This window comes from Halichoerus grypus, chromosome X (assembly GCF_964656455.1).
Source record: "Halichoerus grypus chromosome X, mHalGry1.hap1.1, whole genome shotgun sequence".
In the NCBI taxonomy this organism is placed as follows: Eukaryota; Metazoa; Chordata; class Mammalia; order Carnivora; family Phocidae; genus Halichoerus; species Halichoerus grypus.
In genome coordinates, this window is record NC_135727.1 from 58,303,224 (window position 1) to 58,330,465 (window position 27,242).

The 27,242-nt window shown below is 37.4% G+C and overlaps 1 protein-coding gene and 1 pseudogene across 5 annotated transcripts in view; one reads left to right on the plus strand and one right to left on the minus strand.

Moving 5' to 3' along the window:
• The window catches only part of LOC118540044 (MICOS complex subunit MIC27), a 131,846-nt gene that overhangs the window by 56,231 nt on the left and 48,373 nt on the right, over nt 1-27,242 (minus strand). The gene's annotated exons all lie outside the window — the stretch shown is intronic.
• On the plus strand, nt 13,208-26,496 carry LOC118532069 (vacuolar protein sorting-associated protein 72 homolog pseudogene; annotated as a pseudogene).

Consider the following 27,242-nt stretch of genomic DNA (forward strand, 5'->3'; position numbering starts at 1 on the left):
TTCCCTCAACCACCCCTCCACAGAATGACTAGGAGGAAGAACCCCCAAAATAGGAAAGACTCAGAGATTATGACTTATGCCACAGATTTAGAAATGGATTCAGGTATAACCAAATGTCGGAGATGGAATTCAGGCTAGCAGTTGTGAAGACAATAGCTAGAATGGAGAAATCGATTATCTAAGGGCAGAAATGAAACCTGAACTGGCAGAACTTAAAAATGCTATCAATGAGAAACAATCTAAATTAGATAATCTAACACCTAGGGTAAGTGAGGCAGAACAAATTAGTGACCTAGAAGACCAAATAATAGACAAAAAGGGAAGAGAGGAGGCCAGGGAAAAACAACTCAGAAAACATGAAAATAAAATCAGAGAAATAAGGGACACCATGAAACGTTCCAATGTCAGAATTATTGGAATCCCGGAAGGGGTGGAGACAGAGAGGACTAGAAGATATATTTGAGCAAATCGTACCTGAGAACTTCCTTAATCTGGAGAATGAAACAAACATTCATACCACAGAGGCAGAGAGGACCCCTCCCAATATCAAGGAAAACAGGCCAACGCCCCAGCATGTAATTGTAAAACTCGCAAATCTTAGAAACAAGGAAACCATCTTAAGGGCAGTTAGGGGGAAGAGATTCCTTATGTACAGAGGGAGGAACATCAGAATAAAGTCAGACCTATCCACAGAGACCTGGCAAGCCAGAAAGGCCCAGCAAGACATATTCAGGGTACTAAACGAGAGGAACATGCAGCCAAGAATACTTTATCCAGCAAGGCTGTCATTTAGAATGGATGGAGAGATGCAGAGCTTCCAGAATGGGAGAAACTCAAAGAATATGTGACCACTAAGCTGGCCCTGCCAGAAATAATAAGGGGGGTTATATAAAAGGAGAAAGACCACAGGGTGATATAGAAAAGAAATTTACAGGGATAATCTATAAAAACAGGTCTTCACAGGCAACATGATGACAATTAATTCATATCTTTCAATAATCACTCTCAATGTGAACGGCCTAAATGCTCCCATAAAACAGCACAAGGTTGCAGGAACCATCCATATGCCGTCTACAAGAGACTCATTGTGAACCTAAAGATATATCCAGACTGAAAGTGAAGGGGTGGAGATCCATCTTCCATGCCAACGGACCTCAAAAGAGAGCTGGGGTAGCAATTCTTATATCAGACAAATTAGATTTTAAACTAAAGACTTGTAGTTACTGACACAGAAGGACACTGTATGATTCTTAAAGGGTCTATCCAACAAGAAGATCTAACAATTGTAAATATATATGCCCCCAACATGGGAGCAGCCAGCTACATAAGCCAACTGTTAACCAAAATAAAGAGTCATATTGATAATAATACATTAATTGTAGGAGACCTCAATACTCCACTGTCAGCAATGGACAGATCATCTACGCAAAATATCAACAAAGAAACAAGAGCTTTGAATGATACACTGGACCAGATGGACGTCATAGATATATACAAAACATTCCACCCGAAAACAACAGACACTCATTCTTCTCGAGTGCACATGGAACTTTCTACAGAATGGACCACATACTGGGTAACAAATCAGGTCTCAACTGATACCAAAAGATTGAGATTATTCCCTGCATATTCTCAGACCATAATGCTTTAAAACTGGAATTCAATCATAAGAAAAAATCTGGAAGAAATCCACACACTTGGAAGCTAAAGACCACTCTGCTCAAGAATGTTTGGGTCAACCAGGAAATCAAAGAAGAACTTAAACAATTCATGGAAACCAATGAAAATGAAAACACATCAGTCCAAAACCTATGGGATACTGCAAAGACGGTCCGAAGGGGGAAATACATAGCCATCCAAGCCTCAGTCAAAAAAATAGAAAAATCCCAAATTCACCATCTAACTCTACACCTTAAAGAACTAGAGAAAAAGCAACAAATGATGCCTAAGCCACACATTAAAAGAGAAATAACTAAGATTAGAGCAGAGATCAATGAATTAGAAACCAGAAACACAGTAGATCAGATCAAAGAAACTAGAAGCTGGTTCGCTGAAAGAATTAGTAAGATAGATAAACCACTGGCCAGACTTATCCAAAGGCCAGACTTATCCAAAAGAAAAGAGAAAGGACCCAAATTAATAAAATTACAAATGAAAAGGGAGAGATCACGACTAACACCAAGGAAATACAAACAATTATTAGAAATTATTATCAACAACTATATGCCAATAAACCGAGCAACCTGGATGGAACGGATGCCTTCCTGGAAACCTATAAACTCCCAAGACTGAAACAGGAAGAAATTGACAACCTGAACAGGCCAATAACAAGTAACGAGATTGAAACGGTGACCAAAAACCTCCCAAAAAACAAGATCCCAGGGCCTGACGGATTCCCTGGGGAATTCTACCAAACATTCAAAGAAGAAATAATACCTATTTCCCTGAAGCTGTTTCAAAAAATAGAAACAGAAGGAAAGCTTCCAGATTCATTCTATGAGGCAGCATTACCTTAATCCCCAAACCAGGCAAAGAACCCATCAAAAAGGAGAATTTCAGACCGATATCCCTGATGAATATGAATTCCAAAATCCTAAACAAGTCCTAGGTAACAGGATCCAACAATACATTAAAAGGATCATCCACCATGACAAAGTGGGATTTATCCCTGGGAGACAAGGGTGGTTCAACATTTGCAAATCAATCAATGTGATAGAACACATTAATAAAAGGAGAGAGAAGAACCATATGGTCCTCTCAATTGATGCAGAAAAAGCATCTGAGAAAATACAGTATCCTTTTCTGATTAAAACTCCTCAGAATATAGGGATGGAAGGAACATTCCTCAAGTTCATAAAATCCATGTATGAAAAACCCACAGGGAATACCATCCTCAATGGGGAAAAGCTGAGAGCCTTTCCCTTAAGATCAGGAACACGTCAAGGATGCCCACTCTTACCACTATTGTTCAACAGAGTACTAGAAGTCCTAGAAACAGCAATCAGACAACAAAAAGAAATAAAAGGTATTCAAATTGGCAAAGAAGTCAAAAATCTCTCTTTTCACAGATGCCATGACACTGTATGTGGGAAACCCAAAAGACTCCACCCCCAAATTACTAGAACTCATCCAGCAATTCAGTAATGTGGCAGGATACAAAATCAATGCACAAAAATCAGTTGCTTTCTTATACACTAACAATGCAACTGTAGAAAGAGAAATTAGAGAAACAATTCCATTTACAATAGCACCAAAAACCGTAAAAACCCTCAGAATAAACCTAACCAAAGGGGTAAAGGATCTATAAGAACTACAGAACACTCATGAAAGAAATTGAAGAAGACACAAAAAGATGGAAAAACATGCCATGCTCATGGATCGGAAGAATAAACATTGTTAAAATGTCTATGCTACCCAGAGCAAGCTATACCTTCAATGCCATCCCGGTCAAAGTTCCAATGACGTTTTTCAAAGTGCTGGAACAAACAATCCTAAAATTTGTATGGAATCAGAAAAGACCTCGAATCACCAAGGAAATGTTGAAAAAGAAAAACAAAGCTGGGGGCATCACGTTGCCCAATTTCAAGCTATATTACAAAGCAGTGGTCACCAAGACAGCATGGTACTGGCCACAAAAACAGACTTACAGACCAATGGAACAGAGCAGAGAGCCCAGAAATGGACCCTCAACTCTATGGTCAAATAATCTTCAACAAAGCAGGAAAAAATATGCAATGGAAAAAAGTCTCTTCAATAAATGTTGCTGGGAAAATTGGAGAGCTATATACAGAAGAATGAAACTCGACCATTCTCTAACACCATACACAAAGATAAACTCAAAATGGATGAAAGACCTCAGTGTGAGACAGGAATCCATCAAAATCCTAGAGGAGAACATAGGCAGTAACCTCTTTGACATCAACCACAGCAACTTCTTTCAAGATACATCTCCAAAGGCAAGGGAAACAAAAGCAAAAATGAACTTTTGGGACTTCATCAAGATAAAAACTTCTGCACAGCAAAGGAAACAGTCAACAAAACAAAGAAGCAACCCACAGAATGGGAGAAGATATTTGCAAATGACACTACAGATAAAGGACTGGTATCCAAGATCTATAAAGAACTTCTCAAACTCAACACCCAAAAAACAAATAATCAAGTCAAAAAATGGGCAGAAGACATGAACAGACAATTCTCTGAAGAAGACATACAAATGGCTCATAGAAACATGAAAAAATATTCATCATCATTAGCCATCAGGGAAATCCAAATCAAAACCACACTGAGATACCACCTTACACCAGTTAGAAAGGGAAAAATTGACAAGGCAAGAAACAACAAATATTGGAGAGGATGTGGAGAAAGGGGAACCCTCTTACACTGTTGGTGGGAATTCAAGTTCATACAGCCACTTTGGAAAACAGTGTGGAGGTGCCTCAAGAAATTAAAAAATAGAGCTACCCTATGACCCAGCAATTGCACTCCTGGGTATTTACCCCAAAGACACAGATGTAGTAAAGAAGGGCCATAGGTAAACCAATGTTCCTAGCAGCAATGTCTGCAATAGCCAAACTGTGGAAAGAGCCGAGATGCCCTTCAACAGATGAATGGATAAAGAAGATGTGGTCCATATATACAATGGAATATTACTCAGCCATCAGAAAGGATGAATACCTAACTTTTACATCAACATGGATGGGACTGGAGATTATGCTAAGTGAAATAAGTCAAGCAGAGAAAGTCAATTATCATATGGTTTCCCTTATTTGTGGAATATAAGGAAGAGCATGGAGGACATTAGGAGAAGGAAGGGAAAAATGAAAGGGGGGAAATCGGAGGGAGAGATGAACCACGAGAGACTATGGACTCCAAGAACCAAACTGAGGGTTTTATAGGGGAGGAGGGTGGAGGGATGGGTTAGCCTGGTGATGGGTATTAAGGAGGGCACGTACTGCATGGAGCACTGGGTGTTATAAGAAAACAATGAATCGTGGATCACTACATCAAGAACTAATGATGTATTGTATGGTGACTAACATAACATAATAAAATAAAATTTAAAAAAAACAAACATAATAGTTAAAATGGCAAAAAACGGTGATAAAGAATTTTAAAGGTTGCAAGAGAAAAAAAAAAAAGTACATGCACACAAGGGAAACTCCGTAAGGCTATCACCAGATTATTCAGCAGACATATTTCAGGCCAGAAGACAATGGCATGATACATTAAATGAGCCAAAAGGGAAAAATCTGCAGCCGAGAATATTCTATTCAGTAAGGCTATCATTCAGAATAAAGGAGAGATAAAGAATTTCTAAGACACACAGAAATGTAATGACTTCGTAACCACTAAATTAGTCCTAGAAGAAATAGAGAGGACTCTCTGAGTGGAAAGGAAAGTAAAAGTATGAAAAGTAAAAAAAAAGTATAAAAACAGTAAAAATAAGTAAATTTGCAATGGCAGTGAAGGAATTCACAAAAATAAAAGGATGCAAAATATGACACCCTATGCCTAAAGCCTGGGGACAGATGAGTAAACAATGGCTTCAAATATAGGCAACCATCAACTTAATATAGACTGCTATAAAAAGATATGATCCGTAAACCTAATGGTAAGCACAAATCAAAAACCAGTCATAGATAAGTAAAGAATAAAGAGAAAGGAACCTAAGTAAATCACTAACAAAAACCAGCAAACCATGAAAGAGAGCAAGAAAAGGAAAAAAAAAAACTACACAATCAAATACAAGTAAAAAAAAATGGCAATAAATACATATCTATCAATAATTACTTTGAAAGTAAATGGACTAAATACTCCAATCAAAACACATAGGGTGACAGGATAAAAAAACAAGATCCACCCATGTGCTGCCTACAAGAGGCTCATTTCAGGACTAAAGACTCCTGCAGACTGAAAGTGAGGGAATGCAAAAAACATTTATCATAAAAATGAATCTCGAAAAAAAGCCAGAGTAGCAACACTATATCAAACAAAATGGATGTTAAAACAGACTAACAAAGGACAGCATGTAATAATAAAGGAGGCAAATCAAAAAGAATATATAACGTTTCTAAATATATATGTACCCAACATGGGAGCACCCAAATACTTAAAACAGTTAACAAATATAAAGGAAATGATCAATAGTGATACAATAACAGTAGGGGATTTCAACATCCCACTTACATAAATGGGCAGATAATCTAAATAGAAAAACAAAAAGGAAACGGGATTTGAATAACACAGTAAAACAGAGGGATTTAACAGATATATTCAGAACATTCCATCCCAAAACAGCAGAATACACATTCTTTTCAAGAGCACATGGAACATTCTCCAGAACAGATTACATATTAGGACACAAAACAAGTCTCAACAAATTCAAAAAGACTGAAGTCATACCATGCATCTCTTCTGACCACAATACTATTAAAACTGGAAACTGACCAAAAGAAAAAATCTGGAAGAGCACGAATACGTGGAGGTTAAATAATATGCTACTAAACAATGAACGGGTTCACCAAGAAATCAAAGAAGATGTAAAAAATTACATGGAAACAAATGGAAATGAAAACACAAAGGTCCAAAATAACTGGGATACAGCGAAAGCATTTCTAAGAGGGAAATTTATAGCAACATAGGCCTACCTCAAGAAGCAAGGAAATTTTTTAAAAACCTAACTACCTAAAAAACCTAGAAAAAGAACAAGCAAAACCCAAAACCAGAACAAAGAAGGAAATAATAAAGATTAGAGCAGAAATAAATGAAATAGAAACAAAAAATAAAAAAGATCAATGAAACCAGAAGATGGTTCCTTGAAAAGATCAACAAATTTGATGAACCTCTGGCCAGACTCATCAAAAGAAAAAAAAGAGGACTTAAATAAACAAAATCAAAAATGAAAAGAGGAGAAATAACAACTACCACCACAGAAATAAAAAACATTTTAAAAGTATATTATAAAATATTATATTGTCCCAACAAATTGGACAACCTAGAAGAAATGGATAAATTCCTAGAAACATATAACCTACAAAATCTGAAGGAGGAAGAAACAGAATATTTGAACACACCAATTACCAGCAATGAAACAAACAGTAATCAAAAAAGGCCTAACAATGGGGCACCTGGGTGGCTCAGTCAGTTAAGTGTCTGCCTTCGACTCTGATCATGATCCCTGGGTCCTGGGGTTGAGTCCTACATCGGGTTCCCTGCTCAGCAGGGAGCCTGCTTCTCCCTCTCCCCCCTGCTCATGCTCTCTCTCTCACTAACTCTCTCAAAGAAATAAATAAAATCTAAAAAAAAAAAGGCCTAACAAACAAAAGTCCAGGATCAGACTGCTTCACAGGCAAATTGTACCAAATATTTTAAAAGAAGAGTTAATACCTGTTCTCTAACTTTTCTAAAAAGTAGAAGAGGAAGGAAAACTTCAAAATTCATTCTATGAAGCCAGCATTACCCTGATTCCAAAGCCACATAAATACACTATAATAAAGAGAATTACAGTCCAATATCTCTGATGGACATAGATGCAAAAGTCCTCAACAAAATAGAAGCAAACCAAATCCAACTATATTATTAATAAAAATCATTCACCAATATCAAGTGGGATTTATTCCTGGGATGCAGCGATGGTTCAATATTTGTAAATCAATCAACATGATCATCAAAGAGAAATGATAAAAACCAGTTAATCACTTCAATAGACAAAGATAAAGCAGTTGACAAAATACAACATCCATTCAAGATAAAAACCTTCAACAAATCGGGGTAGAGAGAACATACCTCAACATAATAAAGGGTTTATATGAAAAACCCACAGCTAACATCATACTTAATGGGGAAAAATTGAGAACTTTTATCCTAAGATCAGGAATAAAAGACAAGGATGTCCACTCTCACCACTTTTTTCACTGTATTACTGGATGTCTCAACCACAGCAATCATATAACAAAAAGAAATAAAAGGCATCCAAATCTGTAAGGAAGAAGTAAAGCTTTCATTATTTGAAGATGACATACAATGTATAGAAAACCCTAAAGATTCCATCAAAAACTACTAGAACTGATACACGAATTCAGTAAAGTCACAGGACACAAAATCAATGTAGAAAAATCTGTTGCATTTCCAAACACTAATAATAAAGCAGCAGAAAAAGAAATTACGGAACCAATCCCATTTACAATTATACCAAAAATAATAAAATACCAAGGAATAAACTTAACTAAAGAGGTAAAAGACCTGTACTCTGAAAACTATAAAACACTAATGAAAGAAATTGAAGACGATATTAAGAAATGGAAAGACTTTCCATGCTCATGGATTGAAAGAACAAATATTGTTAAAATGTCTATGCTACTCAAAGTAATCTACAAATATAACGTAATCCCTATCAAAATACTAACAGCATTTTTTTTACTAAACTAGAACGAACTATCCTAAAATTGGTATAGAAACACAAGACCCCAAATGGATAAAGCAATCTTGATAAAGATAAATAAAACTGGAGGTATCACAATCCAGTTTTCAAGTTATACTACAAAGCTATAGTAATCAAAACAGAGTAGTACTGGCAGAAAACTGGACACATAGATCAATGGAACAGATAGGAAATCCAGAAATAAGCTCACATTATATAGTCAATTAATTTCCAACCAAAGAGACAAGAATATGCAATGGGAAAAAGACAAGTCTCTTGAACACATGGTGTTGGGAAAACTGGACAGCAACAAGAAAAAGAATAAAACTGGACCACTTTCTTACACCATATACAAAAATGAATTCAAAATGAATTAAAAACCTAAATGTGAAACCATAAAAATCCTAGAGGAGAACAGAGGCAGTAATTTCTCTTACATCAGCTGTAGCAACATCTTTCTAGATATGTCTCCTGAGGCAAGGGAAATAAAAGCAAAAATAAACTTCTGGGACTAATCAAAATAAAAAGTTTTTGCACAACAAAGGAAACCAGCAACGAAACTAAACAACAACATATTGAATGGAAGAAGATATTTGCAAATGACATATCTGATAAAGTGTTAGTATCTAAAATACATAAAAAACCTTATAAAAATCAATACCCAAAAAACAAATAATCCAGTTGAAAAATGGGCATAAGACACGAACAGACATCTCTCCAAAGAAGACATATAGATGGCCAACAGACATATAAAGAGGCTCAATATCACTCATCATCAGGGAAATGCAAATCAAAACCCCAATGAGATATCAACTTAGCCCTGTCAGAATGGCTAAAATAAAAAATGTAAGAGAAGACAAGTGTTGTTGAGGATGTGGAAAAGAAGGAACTCTTGTGAACTGTTTGGTGGGAATGAAAATTGGTGGAGCCACTGTGAAAAATAGTCTAGAGGTCCCTCAAAAAGGTAAAAATAATACTATGCTATGATTCTGAAATCACATTACTGGGCACTTAACCAAAAAATACAAAAACACTAACTCAAGGAGATACATACACCCCTATGTTTATTGCAGCATTATTTACAAGAGCCACATTATAGAAGTAGCCCATATGTCCATGGACAGATGAATGGATAAAGAAGATGTGATACACACACATACACACACACACACACCCCCACACACACAACGGAATATTATTTAGACATAAAAAGAATGATATCTTGCCATTTGCAAGGATATGGATGGAGCTAGAGGGTATACTGCTAAGTGAAATAAGTTGGTCAGAGAAAGACAAATATGATTTCACTCATATGTGGAATAAAAGAAACAGAAGTAATGAGCAAAGGAAAACAAATGACAAAAAAAAGTCTCTTAACTATAGATAACAAACTGATGGTTACCAGATACGAGGTGGGTGGATGGATGGGTAAAACAGGTGATTGGGATTAAATAGTATACTTATGATGAGCACTTGAGTAATGTATAGAATTGTTTAATTGTTTAATAAGTATATTATTGTATACCTGAAATGAATATAACAGCATATGTTAACTATACTGGAATTAAAATTAAAAAGTTAATAGAAAAAGAACTGAATTGATAGACCGGATACAGTTATTGAGAGATTTAGTGAACTGGTAAATCTGAAGAAACTATGCAAAGAAATAAAAAAAAAATGAAACAGATATGTAAGACAGAATGAAAAGAGAGGGGCAGAGATAATATTTAAACATAATGGCCAAGATTTTTCCAGGACTAAACTAAACACTTGAGAGATTCAGAAATCCAACATATCCTAAGTAGGATAACCAAAAAATAATCCACAATTGGATATATAATAGTAAAACTCCATAATGCCAATGACAAAGAAAGAATCTTTAAAAAAAGGCAGAGACTAGATTACCTTCAAAGGAATAAATGTTAGATAAAATTTTGACTTCTCAATAACAACAGTGCACAAGATAATATCTTCAATGTGCCAAAAGAGAGTAATGCAACAGGGAATTATATACTCAATAAAATACCTTTGTTTCAAAAATGAGGGGGTAGCAAGGACACATTCAGACAGATAAAACCCAAGATATTCTGCAACCAAATAACCCTCATTAGGCAGTTTATTTATTTACTTACTTGATCATACTTACTTACTTACTAGATCACTGGTTTATTATTAAGGAAATAACTCAGAAACAGCCAAATAGAAGAGGTGCATAGGTAAAGGTGTGGGCAAAGGGAATGTAGCTTCCATGCCCTCTCCAGGTGCACCATCCTCCCCACATATCCATGTGTTCAATGTGGAAGCTCTTCAAACCCCATATTTTTTAGATTTTTAAAAAAGATTTATTTATTTCAGAGACAGAGAGAGAAAGAGCACATGAGCAGAAGAAGAGGTAAAGGAAGATGGAGAGAAGCAAACTACCCATTGAGTGTGGAGCCCAATGCAGGGCTCGATCTCAGGACCCATGAGATCATGACCTGAGCTAAAACCAAGAGTCAGACACTCAACTGACTGAGCCATCCAGGTGCCCCTCCTTTTGTTTTTTGTTTCTTTTTTCACATGTAGTGTTCAATAATTTATCAGTTGCATATAACACCCAGTGCTCATCACATCACATGCCCTCTAATGCCCATCACCTAACTACCCCATGCCCCCAACTACCTCCCCTCCAGCAATCCTCAGTTTCTTTCCTATACCTGAGAGTTTCTAATGGTTTTTCTCCCTCTCTGAGGACTTCCCATTCTATTTTCCCTCCCTTCCCCTATGGTCCACTGCCCTATTTCTTATATACGACATATAAGTGAAACCATATGATAATTGTCTTTCTCTGACTGACTTATATTGCTCAGCATAATACCCTCCAGTTGCATCCACGTTAATGTAAATGGTAAGTATTCATCTGTTCTGATGGCTGAGTAATATATATTCCTTTGTGTGTGTGTGTGTGTGTGTGTGTGTGTGTATACATACATATATATATATATATATATCACATCTTCTTTATCCATTCCTCTGTCCATGGACATCTCAGCTCTTTCCACACTTTGACTATTGTGGAAAATGCTGCTATAAACACTGGGGAACAAGTACCCCTTCGATTCACTACATTTGTATCTTTGAGGTAAATACCTAGTAGTGCAATTGCTGGGACACAGGGTAGCTCTATTTTTAACTTCTTGAGGAACCTCCATACCATTTTCCAGAGTGGCTGTATGAGCTTGCATTCTTACCAACAGTGTAAGAGGGTTCCCCATTCTCCACATCCTCGCCAGCATATGTTGTTTCCTGAGTTGTTTATTTTAGCCATTCTGAGTGGTGTGAAGTGGTATCTCATTGTGGTTTTGATTTGTATTTCCCTGATGCCAAGGGATGTGAGGCATTTTTTCATCTGTCTGCTGGCCATTTGGATGTCTTCTTTGGAGAAATGTCTGTTCATAGCTTCTGCCCATTTCCTGATTGGATTATTTGTTCCTTGGATATTGAGTTTGTTAGATTCTTTATAGATTTTGGATACTAGCCCTTGATCTGATATGTCATTTACAAATATCTTCTCCCCATCTCTCCTAATTTGGAGAAATGTCTGTTCATGTATTCTGCCCATTTCTTGACTAGATTATTTGTTTTTCAGGTGTTGAGTCTGATAAGTTCTTTATCTATCTTGGATACTAACCCTTTATGTGATATGTCATTTGCAAATATCTTCTCCACTTCTGTAGGCTGCCTTTTAGTTTTGTTATTTCCTTTGCTGTGCAGAAACTTTTTATCTTGATGAAGTCCCAATATTTCATTTTTGCTTTTGTTTCCTTCCTTTCTAGACATGCCTAGAATGAAGTAGCTGTGGCCGAGGTCAGAGGTTGCTGCCTGTGATCTCCTCTAGGATTTTGATGGATTCCTTTTTTGCATTTAGGTCACTCAAACATATTGAGTTTATCTTTGTGTATGGGGTAAGAAAATGGTCCACTTTCATTCTTCTACATGTGGCTGTCCAATTTTCCAGGATCATTTATTGAAGAGACTGTCCTTTCTCCATTGGCTATTCTTTCCTGCCTTGTTGAAGATTAGGTGACCATAGAATTTAGAGTCCATTTCTGGGACCTCTATTCTGTTCCATTGATCTGTGTGTCTGTTTTTGTGCCAGTACCATACTGTCTTGATGATGACAGCTTTGTAATATAGCTTGAAGTCAGGCATTGTGATGCCACCCCCAGCTGTGGTTTTCTTTTTCAAGATTCCCTTGGCTATTCAGGGTCTTTTCTGGTTTCATACAAGTTCTAGGATTGTCTGTTCCAGCTCTGAAAAATGTCGATGGTATTTTCATAGGGATTGCATTGAATATATAGATTGTTCTAGGTAGCCTAGACATTTTAACAATATTTATCCCTCCAATCTATGAACATGGACTGTTTTTCCATTTCTTTGTGTCTTCCTCAATTTCTTTAATAAATGTTCTGTAGTTTTTGGAGTACAGATCTTTTATCTCTTTGGTTAGGTTTATTCCTACTCATAGTTTTACTGCAATTATAAATGGGATCGATTCCATAATTTCTCTTTTTTCTGTCTCATTGTTAGTGTATAGAAAAGCAACTGATTTCTTTGCATTCATTTTATATCCTGCCACACTGCTGAATTCCTGTATGAGTTCTAGCAATTATGGGGTGGAGTCTTTTGGGTTTTCCACATAAAGTATCATGTCATCTGTGAAGAGTGACTTTGACTTCTTTGCCAATTTGAATGCCTTTTATTTCTTTTTGGTCTCTGATTCCAGAGGCTAGGACATCTAGTACTACGATGAACAATAGTGGTGAGAGTGGACATCCCTATTGTGTTCCTGACCACAGGGTAAAAGCTTTCAGTGTTTCCCCATTGAGAATGATATTTGCTCTGGGCTTCTTGTAGATGGCTTTTATGATATTGAGGTATTTTTCCCTCTATCCCTACACTGTGGAGAGTTTTAATCAAGAATGCTGGATTTTGTTAAATGCATTTTCTGCATCAAATGAGAGGATCATATGGTTATCGTTCTTTCTTTTATTAATGTGACGTATCACGTTGATCGATCTGTGAATGTTGAACCACCCCTGCATTCCCGGAATAAATCCCACTTGGTGTTGGTGAATAATCCTTTTAGTGTACTGTTGGATCCTATTGGCTAGTATCTTGGTGAGAATTTTGGCATCCATGTTCATCAGGGATACTGGTCTGTAATTCCCATTTTGATGGGGTCTTTGCCTGGCTTAGGGATTAAAGTAATGCTGGCCTCGTAGAGCGAGTTTGGAAGTTTTCCTCCATATCTATTTTTTTGAAAGAGCTTCAGAAGACTAGGTATTAGTTCTAACTTAAATGTTTGGTAGAATTCCCCCGGGAACGCATCTGTCTTGGAGTTGTGTTTGTTGGGAGATTTTTCTGTTGTTACTTCAATTTCCTTGCTGGTTATAGGTCTGTTGAGGTTATCTCTTTCTTCCCCTTTCAGTTGTGGTACTTTATTAATTTCCAGGAATGCATCCATTTCTTCCAGACTGCCTAATTTATTGGCATATAGTTCCTCACATTATTTTCTGAATTTTTTTGTATTTTCTTGGTGTTGACCGTGATCTCTCTTACTTCATTCATGATTTTATTAATTTGGGTCCTTTCTCTTTTCATTTTGATAAGTCTGTCTAGGAGTTTATTGATCTTATTAATTCTTTCAACAAACAAGCTCCTTGTTTCATTGATCTCTTTTATTGTTCTTCTGGTATCTATCTTATTGATTTCTGCTCTAATCTTGATGATTTCTCTTCTCCTGCTTGCTTTAGGGTTATTTGCTCTTCTTTCTCCAGCTCCCAGTTTAGCCTGTGTATTTGAGACTTTTCTAATTTTTTGAGAAAGGCTTGTATTGCTATGTACTTCCCTCTTAAAACCAGCTTTGCTGTATCCCAAAGGTTTTGAATAGTTGTTTTCATTTTCATTTGTTTCCATGGATTTCTTTTGTTTTTTTGTTTGTTTGTTTCCATGAATTTTTAAAATTCTTTTTACTTTTCTGGTTGACCCATTCCTTCTTCAGGAGGATGCTCCGTAGCCCTCAAGTGTTTGAGTTCCTTCCAAATTTCCTCTTGTGATCGAGTTCAAGGGTCAAAGTTGTGGTCTGAAAATATGCATGGGATAATCCCAATCTTTTGGTATTGGTTGAAACCTGTTTTGTGTGACCCAGTATGTGATCTATTCTGGAGAATGTTCCATAAGCACTCAAGAAGAATGTGTATTCTGTTGCTTTAGGATGGAATGCTCTGTATATATCTGTGAAGTCCATCTGGTCCAGTGTGTCATTCAAAACCCTTGTTTCCTTGTTGATCTTCTGCTTAGATGATCTGTCCATTGCTGTGGGTGGGTGTTGAAGTCCCCTACTCTTATTGTATTATCAATGTGATTCTTTAATTTGATTATTAATTGGTTGATATAATTGGCTGCTCCCAAGTTGGGGGTATAAATACTTAGAATTGTTAGATCTTCTTGTTGGATAGACCCTGTAAGTACGATATAGTGTCTCTCTTCATCCCTTACTACAGTCTTTGGTTTAAAATCTAATTTGTCTGATATGAGGATAGCTACCCTAGCTTTCTTTTGCAGTCCACCAGCGAGTTAATGGTTTTCCACCCCCTCACTTTCAGTCTGGAAGTGTCTTTAGGTCTAAAATGAAGTCTCTTATAGATAGCATATGGAACGGTAACACTTTTTGCAAGGTAGGAGGTGCAGAGAAGTGAATCCGAGAGAATATGCATTGGAAGACAGATGGCGGGGACAGGGAGCCTCCATAAACCAGGTACCATAAAGTGATATAGGCCTGGAGCACAAAATCGGAACCTTTAGAAGTCTGCATCAGTGAGAGACATCCCTGCCTGAAAGGTGCTCAAATGGCAAAGCAGGGAAGAATCCTAGGTGGAACAGTGTGGTCTCATGATTCCTGGGGTCACAGAAAGAAAGGGGGTGCGTGAGCCAGGAGAGTTCCCAAGCATTGGAGTGGGGAAACTGGCTATGGTCAGGGAGCCTGGGAGTGGGCTCTCAACTAGGTTTATCATAAACTGTGAACCGTGGCAAGATTGTTCGACCACTCTCCATGTGGGGGCCCTGTAAGCAACAGGACCACAGTGACACTCGTCCCTCCCAGGGGAGCACTGGCACAGCTGTGCACTGCAGGCATCTGCAGAGTTTGGCACACACAAAAGTGAAGATTGCTTTTTCCTGAACGTTTACTGAAGAGGGTGGGCCACAATCTTTCATCTCCAGGGCTGGAGATCAGAGCACTTGCAATTTTGATTTTCATCTTATAAAGCAACCCAGAAAGCCTTCAGGGAACAAAGGCCACATAAAGCAACCCGGAGCAAGTTACACTGATCCAGGCCTGCCAGCAAGGGGTGGCACAACCACACCCAGGCAAAGACACCAGAGAATCATCACAGCGGCCCCTCCCCCAGAGGATCAGCTAGAACATCAGTGGAATACCAAGTTCACCAAGCACACAGAATTGCAAAACTCCAGTGCTAGGGGAAAATAGTGTATAGAAGTAGAGATTTTTTTTCTCATGATTCTTTCTTCTTTCAGTTAAAATTTACCTTTGCCGTTTTTCTTTTTTTCCTTTTCAACTAGCTTCTTACTTTATCAACTCTTTGCTTTTAGATATTTTTTTTAACTTTCATTTTTACATTTATATTTTAGAAATAGATTCTTCATTTTTGCCTTCCTTTCACTGTATTCAATTTTATTTTCGTATATATCCAAGTTTCACTTTCTTTACAATTTTGGGATTTGGTGTTTTCTAACAAACAGACCAAATATACCCAGGACCAAATGGATCACCATGTTTTGACCACCTGAGATTATATTCTCTCCCCCCTCCTTTTTTTTTTTACTTCTAACCTCCTAGGATTTGTCTACTGTGTATTTTGCTTAGATCGTGGTTGATATTTTTTATTTTGCTCTCTCATTCATCAGTTCTTCTCTGGGCAAAATGACTAGAAGGAGGAATTCACAACAAAAGAAAGAACCAGAGGGAATACTCTCTGCAACAGCTCTAATCAATATGGATATAAATAAAATTTCAGAACTGAAATTCAGGATAACAATGATAAAGTTACTAAATGGATTTGAAAAAAGCATAAGACACTAGAGAATATTTTAGTGCAGAAATAAAATCTCATCAGGCCTAAATTAAAAATGCTTTAACTGAGAAGCAGTCTAAATTGGATGCTCTAACAGTTAGGGTAAATGAGGCAGAAGAAAGTCAGTGACATAGAAGACAAGTTGATGGAAAGGGAGGAAGCTGAGGAAAAGAGAGAAAAACAACTAGTGGACCATGAGGGGAGGCTTCGAGAAATCAGTGATACTGTAAAGCGAAACAATATTAGAATTATTGGGGTCCCAGAGGAAGAAGAAAGAGAAAGAGAGGACAGAAGGTATATTTGAGCAAATCATAGCTGAGAACTTCCCTAATCTGGGGAACGAATCAGGCATTTAAGTCCAGGAGGTAGAGAGAACACCCCACAAAAGCAATAAAAATAAACACACTGACATATCATAGTGAAGCTTACAAATTTCAGAGATAAAGAGAAAATCCTGAAAGCAGGTCGAGAAAAGAACTTCTTAACCTACAATGATAAAAAACATTAGGCTGGCAGCAGTCCTATCCACAGGGACCTGGCAGGCCAGAAAGGGCTGGAATGATATAGTCAGGGTACTAAATGAGAAGCACATGCAGCCAAAAGTACTTTATCCAGCAAGGTTGTCATTCAGAATGTAAAGAGAGATAAAGGGCTTCCAGGGCAAAGAGAAACTGAAAGTATCTGTAATTGCTAAACCAGCCCTCCAGGAAATATTAATGGGAATCCTGTAAGTGAAGAGAGAGCCGAAAGTAACATAGACCAGAAAGAAACAATCTACAGAAACAGGGACGTTACATGTAATACAATGACACTAAATTCATGTCTGTGAATAGTTACTCTGAATATAAATGGAATAAATGCTCCAATCAAAAGACACAGAGTATCAGATTGGATAAAAAAGCAAGACCCATCAATATGCTGTATACAAGAGACTCATTGTAGACATAAAAACACCTCCAGGTTGAAAGTGAGTGGGTGAAGAACCATTTATCATGCCAATGGACATGAAAAGAAAGCTGGGGTAGTAATCCTCATATCAGACAAATTAGATTTTAAACCAAAGACTGTAGTAAGGGATGAAGAGAGACATTATATCATACTTAAAGAGTCTATCCAACAAGAAGATCTAACAATTGTAAATATTCATGCTCCTAACATAGGAGCAGCCAATTATATCAGCCAGTTAATAACCAACGTAAAGAAACACAATGATAAGAATAAATTAATAGTAGAAGACTTCAACACCCCACTCATAGCAATGGACAGATCATCTAAGCAGAAGATCAACAAGGAAACAAGGGTTTTGAATGACACATTGGACCAGACGAACTTCACAGATATGTACAGAGCATTCCATCCTAAACCAACAGAATACACATTCTTCTTCTTGAGTGCACATGGAACATTCTCCAGAATAGATCACATACTGGGTCACAAAATAGGTCTCAAACGGTACCAAAAGACTGGGATTATTCCATGCATACTTTCAGACCACAATGCTTTGACCCTTGAACTCAATCACAAGAGGAAATTTGGAAGGAACTCAAAACACTTGGAGGATAAAGAGCATCCTCCTGAAGAATGAATAGGTCAACCCAGAAATTAAAGAAGAATTTAAAAAAAATTCATGGAAACAAATGAAAATGAAAATACAACTGTTCAAAACCTTTGGGATACAGCAAAGCTGGTTTTAATATGGAAGTTCATAGCAATACAAGCCTTTCTCAAAAAATTAGAAAAGTCTCAAACACACAAGCTAACCTTACACCTAAAGGAGCTGAAAAAAGAAGAGCAAATAACCCTAAACCAAGCAGAAGAGAAATAATCAGGATTAGAGCAGAAATCAATGAAATAGAACCTGAGAGAACAGTAGAACAGATCAATGAAACTAGAAGTTGGTTCTTTGAAAGAATTAATAAGATCAATAACCCCTAGCCAGACATATCAAAAAGAAAAGAGAAAGGACCCAAATTAATAAAATCATGAATGAAAGAGGAGATCACGATCAACACCAAGAAAATATTTTTAAAAATTTCAGAACATATTATGAGCAACTATATGCCAACAAATTAGGCAATCTGGAAGAAATGGATGCATTCCTAGAAACTTATAAACTACCACAACTGAAAGAGGAAGAAACAGAAAATCTGAACAGACCCATAACCATCAAGGAAACTGAAGTAATAATCAAAAATCTCCCAAGAGGGGCACCTGGGTGGCTCAGTCATTAGGCGTCTGCCTTCGGCTCAGGTCATGACTCCAGGGTCCTGGGATCGAGCCCCACATCAGGCTCTCTGCTCTGCAGGAAGCCTGCTTCTCCCTCTCCCACTCCCCCTGCTTGTGTTCCCTCTCTTGCTGTGTCTCTGTCAAATAAATAAATAAAATTTTTTAAAAAAGAAAATCTCCCAACAAACAAGAGTCCAGGGCCAGATGGCTTCCCAGGGGAATCCTACCAAAATTTAAAGGATAATTAATACCTATTCTTTTGATGCTGTTTCAAAAGACAGAAATGGAAGGACAACTTCCAAACTCATTCTCTGAGGCCAACATTAACTTGATCCCCAAACCAGACAAAGACCCCATGAAAAAGAATTACAGACCAATATCCCTGATGAACATGGATGCCAAAATACTCAGCAAAAAAACAGCCAATAGGATCCAAAAGTACATTAAAAGGATTATTCACCAAGACCAGGTGGGATTTATCCCTGGGATGCAAGGGTGGTTCAACATTCACAAATCTATCAACATGATAGATCACATTAATAAAAGAAAGTAAAAGAACCATATGATCCTTTCAATTGATGCAGAAATAGCATGTGACAAATCCAGCATCCTTTCTTGATTAAAACTCTCCACAGTGTAGGGATAAAGGGAACATATCTCAATATCATGAAAAGCCCACAGCGAATACCATACTCAACGGGGAAAAACTGAGAGCTTTTCCCCTAAGGTCAGGAACACGGCAGGGATGTCCATTATCACCACTGCTGTTCAACATAGAACTAGAAGTCCTAGCCTCAAAAATGGATGATAGACCTAAATGTGAGACAGGAATCCATCAAAATCTAGAGGACAACACAGGCAGCAACCTCTTTGACCTCGGCCGCAGCAAAATCTTGCTATACATGTCTCCAAAGACAAGGGAAACAAGCAAAAATGAACTATTGGGACTTCAACAGATAAAAGGCTTCTGCACAGCAAAGGAAGCAGTCAACAGAACTAAAATGCAACCTACAGAATGGGAGGAGATATTTGCAAATGACACATCACATAAAGGGCTGGTATCCAAGATCTATAAGCAATTTATCAATCTCAACATCCAAAAAACAAATAATCCAATCAAGAAATGGATAGAAGACATGGACTGTCATTTCTCCAAAGAAGACATACAAATGGCCAAAAGACACATGAAAAAATGTTCCATATCCCTTGGCATCAGGGAAATACAAATCAAAACCACAATGAGATACAACCTCACACCAGTCAGAAATGGCTAAAATGTGCAACTCAGGAAACAACAAGTGCTGACGAGGATGTGGAGAAAGGGGAACCCTCTTACACTGTTGGTGGGAATGCAAGCCGGTACAGCCACTCTGGAAAACAATATGAAACTTTCTCAAGAAGTTAAAAATAGAGCTCTCCTGGGCGCCTGGGTGGCTCAGTTGGTTAAGCGACTGCCTTCGGCTCAGGTCATGATCCTGGAGTCCCCAGATCGAGTCCCGCATCGGGCTCCCTGCTCAGCAGGGAGTCTGCTTCTCCCTCTGACCCTCCCCCCTCTCATGTGCTCTCTCTCGCTCTCTCATTCTCTCTCTCAAATAAATAAAATCTTTAAAAAAAAAAAAAAAATAGAGCTCTCCTACACCCAGTAATTGTACTAGTACATATTTACCCCAAAGATACAAATGTAGGGATCTGAATGGGCACCTGCACCCCAATATTCATAGCAGCAATGTCCTCAATAGCCAAACGGTGGAAAGAGCCAAGATGTCCACCGACAGATGAATGGATAATGAAGATGTGTCATATATATATACAATGGTATATTACTCAGCCATCAGAAAGGATGAATACTTACCATTTACATTGATGTGGATGGAACTGGAGGGTCTTATGCTGAGCAAAATAAGCCAATCAGAGTAAGACAATTATCATATGGTTTCACGCATATGTGGAATATACAAAAAGGTGCAAAGGACCATAGGGGAAAGGAGGCAAAATTGAATGGGAAGTCATCAGAGAGGGAGAAAAACCATGAGAGACTCTTAAATACAGGAAACACAACTGAGGATTGCTACAGGGGAGGTGGGTGGGTGGATGGGGTAATTGGGTGATGGGCATAAAGGAGGGTACGTGATTTGAGGAGCATGGGTATTATGGGAAACAGATGAATTACTGAACACTACATCTGAAACTAGTGATGTACTACATGTTGGCTAACTGAATCTAAATAAATAAAAACAAAGACAAGAGACAAAAAAGGACACTACATAATGACAAAGAGGACAATCCAATAAGAGGATATAATTATAAATATTTATGTACCCAACATGGGAGCACCTACATACATAAAGCAGTGTTAACAGACATAAAGGAAGAAACTAACAGTAATATAATAATAGTAGGGAACTTTAACACCCCACTTACATCACTGGATAGATCAGTGAATCAGTCAGAGAATCAACAAGGCAACAGTGGCTTTGAATGACACATTGGACCAGATGGACTTAACAGATACAGTCAGAATATGTCATCCAAAAATAGTGGAGTACTCATCCTTTTCAAGTATACATGGATCATTCTCTAGAATAGATCACATTTAGTCCACAAAACAAGTCTCAATAAATTAAAAAAGAAGTGAAATTACATCATCCATCTTTTCCAAGCACAATGATAGGAAACTAGAATCAGTCACAAGAAAAAAACTGGAAAGAATACAAATACATGGAGGCTAAGTAACTTGCTACTAAACAATGAATGTGTCAACCAAGAGATCAAGGAAGAAATAAAAAAATACATGGAGTCAAATGTAAATGAAAACACAATGATCCAAAAAACTTTATCACGCAGAAAAAGCCATTCTAACAGGCCTTTATAGCAATACAGGCCTACCTCAAAAAACGAAAAATCCCAAATAAACACACCTTTTACCTAAAAAAGGTAGGAAAAGAAGAACAAATAAATACCAAAGCCAGCAAATAATACATTATATGTTAAAAAAAAAAAAAAAAAGAAGAAGAAGAAGAAGATAGTAGGAAGGGAAAATGAAGAGGGGGAATCAGAAGGGGAGACGAACCATGAGTGACAATGGACTCTGACAAACAAACTGAGGGTTCTAGAGGGGAGGGGGGTGGGGGGATGGGTTAGCCTGGTGATGGGTATTAAAGAGGGCACGTATTGAATGGAGCACTGGGTGTTATACGCAAATAATGAATCATGGAACACTACATCAAAAACTAATGATGTAATGCATGGTGATTAACATAACATAATAAAATAAAATTTAAAAAAGAAAAAAAATAATAATAAAGATCAGAGGAGAAATGAAATAGAAACTAAATAATGACAAAAAACCCACAACCGATCAATGAAACCAGGGTCCTACTTCTTTGAAAAGGTAAACAAAATTGGTAAACCTTTAGCAAGACTTATCAAGAAAAAAACGAGAGAGGACTCAAGGAAATAAAATCAGAAATGAAATGAGAAATAACCAACACCACCAAAATACAAAAGATTATTAGAGGATATTATAAAAATTTATATACCATCAATTTGAACAACCTAGACGAAATGGATAAATTCCTAGAAACATGTAACTTCACAAAACTGAATGAGGAAGAAATAGAACATTGAAACAGAATCATTACTAGCAATAAAATTCAATTAGTAATCAAAAATCTGGCAATAAAAAAGCCTGGGACCCAATGAACTCATGAATCTAACAAAACATTTAAAAAAGAGTTAATATCTATTCTTCTCAAACTATTCCAAAAAATGGAAAAGGAAGGAAAGCTTCCAAATTCATTCTACAAGGGCAGCATTACTTTGATACCAAAACTAGATAAAGACACCACACACACACACACCCCCCTTCAGGCCAATATCTCTGATAAACACAGATGCAAAATGTTAGCAAAGTGAATCCAACAATGCGTGAAAAAAAATCACTCACCATGATCAAGTGGGATTGATTCCAGGGATGCAAGAGTGGTTCAGTAAGCACAAATCAATCAATGTAATACATCACATTAACATGTGAAAGTATAAAAACCATATGATAATATCAATACAGGTATAAAAAGCATTTGATAAAGTAAAACATCCATTCATGATAAAAACTCTCCACAAAATAGGTCTAGTGAGAATATACCTCAACATAATAAAGGCCACTTATGAAAAACCCACAGCTAACATCATATTCAATGGTGAAAATTTGAGAGCTTATCCTCTAAGATCAGGAACAAGACAAGGATGTTCACTCCCACCATTTTTTAATCAACGTGGTACCATAAGTCCTAGTCACAGTAATCAGGCAAGAAAAAGATAGAAAAGGCATCCAAATTGATAAGGAAGAAATACAACGTTCACTCTTTGCAGATGACAGTATTATATGTAGAAAACCCTAAAGAACCATCAAATAACTACTACAACTGATAATTCAGCAAAGTCACAGGATATGAAAGTAATATACAGAAATTCATTGCATTTCTACACACTAATAATGAAGTAGCAGAAAGAGAAATTAAGGAAACAATCCCAATGACAACTGGACCAAAAATAATAAAATACCTAGGAATAAACTTAACCAGGAAGGTGAAATACTGGTACTCCAAAACCTATAAATCACTGATGAAAGAAACTGAAGATGACACAAAGAAATGGAAAGACATTCCATCCTCATGGACTAGAAGAATAAACATTGCTAAAATGTCCATCCTACACAAAGCAATCTACAGATTTAATGCAATCCCTATCAAAATGCCAAGAACAATTTTCACAGAACTAGGACAAATTATCCCCAAATTTGTATGTAACCACAAAAGACCTCAAATGGTGAAAGCAATTTTTTTTCTTAAAAAAAGATTTATTTATTTCAGAGAGAGGGAGGGAGAGAGAGAGAGAAAACAAGCAGGAGAGGGAGAGAGAATCCTAAGCAGACTCCACACTGAGCACAGAGCCCAACGTGGGGCTCAATCTCATGACCTGAGATGACAACCTGAGCCGAAACCAAGAGTTGATTGCTTAACCAACTGTGCCACCCAGGCACCCCTAGCTGAACAATCGTAAGAAAAAAGAACAAAGCTTGAGGTATTACAATGTCAGATTTCAAGATATACTACAAGACTAGAGTAATCCAAAGGAAACAAAAACACTAATTCAAAAAGATATATGCACTCCTATGTTTACTGTAACAATATTTACAATAGCAAAGATATGGAAGCAACCAACATGTCCATCAACTGATGAATGGATATATATCTCAAATGGAAAATTTATATATATATATATAATGGAATATTGCTCAGCCATAAGAAAGAATGAATGAAATATTAGCATTTCCAACATGGATGGACCTAGAAGGTATAATGTTAGGTGAATTAAGTCAGAGAAAGACAAGTACCAAAAGACTTCACTTATTTGTGGAATTTAAGAAATAAAACAAATGAACAAAGACAAAAGAGACAAAGAAAAAAACCCAGACTCTTAAATACAGAGAAGGAACTGGTGGTTGCCAGGGGGATGAGTGAAATAGATAAAAGGAATTAAGCATATATTTATCTTGATGAGCACAGAGAAGTGTATAGAATTGTTGAATCATTACACTGTATACCTGAAACTATTTTAGCACTATATGTTAATTATACTTGAATAAAAAAAAGAAATACAAATGCCAATAAGCCAATGAAGACAAGATCAATCTCACTTACAACTGAAATGCAAACTAACCAACAAACAAAAAGACCCAGAAGCACAGAGTAGAAAAGTGGTTACCAGAGGGGGGTGGAGAAGGAAATGTGGAGGTGCTGGCTTAAGAGTAAAAAGTTTCAGTTATTAAAGAATATTTTGTTTGATAAGTAATTCAATTAAATTCTATTTAAAATTTACTGTGGAACACAATAAATATAAGGAATTCTGTGTATTCTATAATAAAGAGTACAAATTTATTTTTAAATTCAGAAATATGTAAATTCAGCTATTTGGGACAAATATATTTTTGGGAATACCTAGATTTTGAGCTTTTCAAAGATGAGAGTGTCAAGGTAAGCTTAAAATCATCCTCTAAGATTAATAAAAAGGAGAAATAAAACTGAGAATCAGCAAGTATGTAGGAAAGTGACTATCTTAGACTGCTAACGAAAATTAATAAAACTTTACCCAGTGCTTATACAGTGCCTCATACACATACAAGAGGAATTCAGGAAATAGTTTTGTTAAATGAATACTACCTTTATGCATGTCAGTTTGGCAATGTATTGATATTTTTTATGCCTTCTGACCTATAATTCCATTTCTAGAAATTCATTTTAAGGAAACAGAAATGTACATAAAGATTTACATACAAGGTGTTTCAACAAAGCACTGATTGATTGTAACAGCAAAATAATTGGAAATACGCTACATTTCCAAAAAATTATAGAAATTGTACATTTGATAATGGTACATTCATACAACCAAATATTTATGCCACCATTAAGAATTCTCTTTAATGTCATCCAAATAGTGGTGGAGTCAGGATTCAGATTCAGACTTACATACATTTCTCTAAGAATGTAGATAAAGCTTAGGGGTGACTTCAGGCTGGAAAAGGCAAAAATTGCAATGGTGAACAGGGCCCTGGGGGAGGGGCTGCTAGTAGCAGCGCAGTCTTGGTAGGCAGTATGAGTTTGGCTGGGGACCGGGTCCCCAGAAGACTGTGGGGAACCAGGTTTCTGGATTCCTGGAGGCAGAGGAGAAAGACGAGTTCTACCAGATGACTTACGGGGGTTTCACAGAGGAATTGGGAAATAATGAGTATCAAGGGCACCAGTCAGACACAAGGATTAGGTGGACTCTACTTCGACATCCATGAAGGGGATGAACCATCCAGTGATAGAGAAGCAGAAGAGCCAAGAAGGAAGTGCTGAGTAGTCACCAAAGCATATAAGGAGCCTCTCAAGATCTTGAGACCTCGAAAAGTCAGCACTCTAGCTGGTAGCTCTCAGAAGGCCTAATAAGAGAAAGCACTGCTGCCACTAGGAACTACAGGAAAATGGCTCTGACAGAACTCCATGTGTCAGTCTACAGCTGAGCATATGTGACAGACATTCCTTTGGGTACAGGAGAGGCAGCGCCAGTCACAGCAGTGAAAGAGGCCCCATTGGGAGTGGCTACTGATCCAGGAGGTGCTGCTCAGAGAGGCCAAGATCACAGAGGAGCTGAACTTATGTTTATTAGAAACATATGAGCAGATCAAGGCTGACAAAAAGAAGCAGGTGCACAAGAAGCAGACGTGCCCTGGGCCCATAATCACCTATCATTCAGTGGCAGTGCTGCTTGTTGGGGAGCCAGGCCCTAAAGAAGAGAATGTGGATGTGGAAGGACTGGATCCTGCTCCCCTTCTGCACTGACTCCCCGTGCCAGCACTGGACCCATCAACCCTCCTGCTCACTGCTCCTGTACCTTCATTATTTTCAGTGATGTGACATTTGAGGAATGGTTTTCCCAAGGGCTGCCCCCAAGGTCTCTGTTTGGGAGGTCTGCCCTGTGACCCACTGCCCAGCCCTGTACTGGGACCCTGTCACAGACATCCCCTACACCACTGCTCAAGGCTTCAAGATCATCCATGAGGCCTACAAGTAGAACATCATTGCCCATGGATTGCCACCCACTGCCTCAGCTCTTCCCGAGCCACTCCCTGGCTCTGGGCCCCAAGTCTTGCACCAGAAAATTGTCATCAAATAAGGAGATGTTACTCTTTAGAAACCTCTTTCATGCCCTGACTTGGGGCTCTTACTGTTTCCCCTCCGCTCCCTGCTTTTCCCCTTTGTCATCTCTGAGCTTTGCCCAGGCCTTCTCTATATTTCCTTCCCCCAGTTCCTCCAGGTTTTATTTGTGTTTTTTATCTAATAAAAGAGAAAGATCCCCTTAAAAAAAAAAGTACAATGGTGAACAGAATCAACAGCCACAATTAAGTATCAACAAGCTGGTATGATAGACTAGATCAATAAAATTTAACAGGCATAATTGTACCTGTAATGGAGTGCAAAAAGTCCATATACTTAAGTACAGATTGGAAAAAGACAGCTTACCAGTAGCCCATATAAAGAAGTTTAATTAATTTTAGAGAACTCCAAGTTTACTATGTCATGGTCAAAAGCTGATTATAAGCAAGGTTGATTATAAGGACACTCAAAACAAATATAAACATAAAAACAAATGTGATCTCAGGCAGTATTAATAGAAATATATTATCTAAAACAAGAAGTCAGAATCTGACTCTATCCTACAGTCACCTGAAAAAAAACACTAACCATCCTAAACATGTTTGGCAAAGAATGACCATTATAGTGCAAGAACTCCAAGCTATGACATATGAGGGTTAAAGCTACTAATATACTTATCCAGGATACAAAATTACTTAAAGTGTAACTGATATCTGAAGAGTTGTTTTGTGGAAGAGGGATGAGAATTTTTCTATATGGTACCAA